The sequence below is a fragment of the Electrophorus electricus genome, chromosome 9 (genome assembly GCF_013358815.1).
Source record: "Electrophorus electricus isolate fEleEle1 chromosome 9, fEleEle1.pri, whole genome shotgun sequence".
Lineage (NCBI taxonomy): Eukaryota > Metazoa > Chordata > Actinopteri > Gymnotiformes > Gymnotidae > Electrophorus > Electrophorus electricus.
The window spans coordinates 7,265,001-7,267,071 of NC_049543.1; the positions used below are offsets into that span (position 1 = coordinate 7,265,001).

A 2,071-nucleotide genomic window follows, 5' to 3' on the forward strand; every position below is an offset into this window, starting at 1 on the left:
GTGTAGCTGTGGAAGACTGAGCTAATTTAACAGTTCGTGAGTGTGTGTTTGTTGGGTGGGTGGGTGTGTGAGAGAGCGAGAGCACGCACAAACGAGTGTTAGTATAAAGACATCAGTGCCTGCAGGCAGCAGCTGACCCCTGCTGCTCGCGGGCATAAATCTAAAAAGGGCATTTTGAACAAGAAAGGAGTGATCACGGAAGCGATTTGAAGCAACGGCCTCTGCTCTTCTTTTGCCCACCCCCTTGGTTTAGCTGGTCAGACATTACGCTTTGAATCCAGGGTCCAGCATGATCAAAGAGAGCCCGCAAGTGCGCCGCACGCGTTCCCTCACCCCTATTGATTTGCTGTCATGGATCTAGTGCTTGGATTGATTTCTGTTTAGCTTTGCATTAACGTGCCAAGTGTGCTCGTTACCCTTAATCTGTTGCGAGGGTGACATCTGCTTGTGTCCGTTCTCCCAGCTCCTGCCACGTGGCCTGCTGTGAAGTGTAAGTGTTCACTATCACATGTATTCTTCAGTGTTCAAGCGATGGAGGCGATCAAAAAAAAAGAAAAAAGCCAGCAACAAGAAGAAAAAGATCTGGAGTATTCACAATGAGGCTCTGGTCCCTGTTGAGTACCTGAGTGTAGGGGTGCATGAATCTGGAGTCTACAGAGTTTTAGGAAGCTGTCTGTAAAAATGTGGGTATTGCATACAAGCAGCACAGATATGAGATAAGCATATCAGTTGGATTCACAGATTACTTTTTTTTTACTCGAATATATGTTTTTTAACTCTTAAAGGGTTGTAGTCTTATCCTTGTTCTTTCTCCAGTCTGAGTTCTGGAGGGTGCACAATATGAATGTATCTAATCCTGCCTGATGTTTTCAGATATAGTTTTGATATTTTTTTTTTTTTCATTTCATTCATTATTTTCCTGAGTCAAACAAAACTGCATTAATGAACTTTGCCAAACTCGCAACAATTTTGGTTGATATATCTCATGTTTTTTCTTTCCATGTGAGGTTTAACATGCAAAAGCTGTTTGTTGCCATCAATAGCAGATCTTTCAATCACTACTAAACAAACAGACTGCTAACAGTAATTTAAAATCTTCAAATTTTTATTTTGCATAGCAATTACTAAAAAGATTCAGGCTTTATTTCCAGTGTCTTAAGACCACCCCTGCTCCTCAACAACCAGAAATCTCTCACTTTCCCAAGTTAATGCCAACTCGACCAAGAGTAAAGAAAAGCTGTTGATATTACTAAATATCTCATTTTGGAGCATCTTAGCTATATATGTCTTTAAACATTTCTAACCCTAGTAATGCCAAATAAATTATAATCTTTGTGTTTGGAATCAACCTATTTGGATTTCTCAAAACAAATGTGACAAATCGTGTAAAATTATTATTATTATTATTATTATTATTATTATTATTATTATTATTATTATTATTTTATTTTATTTAATTTTTTTAAGTAAAAAGTAACCAGAGCATTTTTTAAAATCCATGGGCTGAAATGGCCTTGTTTGTCTTAAGTGAATTTTTAAGTACCGGTATCCTTTTGTTTTATTTATTATTTGGTTAGTTTGTGTTAAATAAATGAATGTTATGGAAAATGGTACCTACTTCTGTTTTATTTATTTCAAAAATTACTTTTGATGTTTCTGATTTAATAATTCTGAAATTTGCTTTCTGTGCTTTTAGCAAAGTAGAGCTCAAATGCTGTTGTTTTCTCATACACACACATTTCTCTTTAGGTATAAAAGAAGAGCTGTTCTTATTGTCTTTCTACAAACTAAACGTAAACTTAAGTATTCACCTGCTATCTGATTTAAAATGTAAGAATAAGCCGAAGCCCACCAAGCAAAAAGCATTCCATTGCTCAGAGCAAGACCAAGGTAGGCCTGAGTGCTATTGTCAATATGAACAGACACACTGGTGCACTCCTCTTCCCCTCAGCCCTCGGTTCAATGAGACAGATTCCAAAACAAACAGTCCGAGTGGGTCTTTTCTTCTTGTAAGAGGGCTCCATTCAGACTGTCCTTGCTGAGGCCCGGCCGTGCGGCCTTCTCCGGCGGA

The 2,071-nt window shown here is 38.0% G+C and overlaps 1 protein-coding gene across 1 annotated transcript in view; it reads left to right on the forward strand.

The window, feature by feature from the left end:
• The window catches only part of tmem161b (transmembrane protein 161B), a 14,879-nt gene extending 13,266 nt beyond the window's left edge, over positions 1-1,613 (forward strand). The window contains exon 12 of the mRNA XM_027002866.2: positions 1-1,613. This exon is cut by the window's left edge and continues 947 nt beyond it. The gene's annotated coding sequence lies outside the window, so the exon portion shown is untranslated.
• Positions 1,614-2,071: the final 458 nt, after the last annotated feature.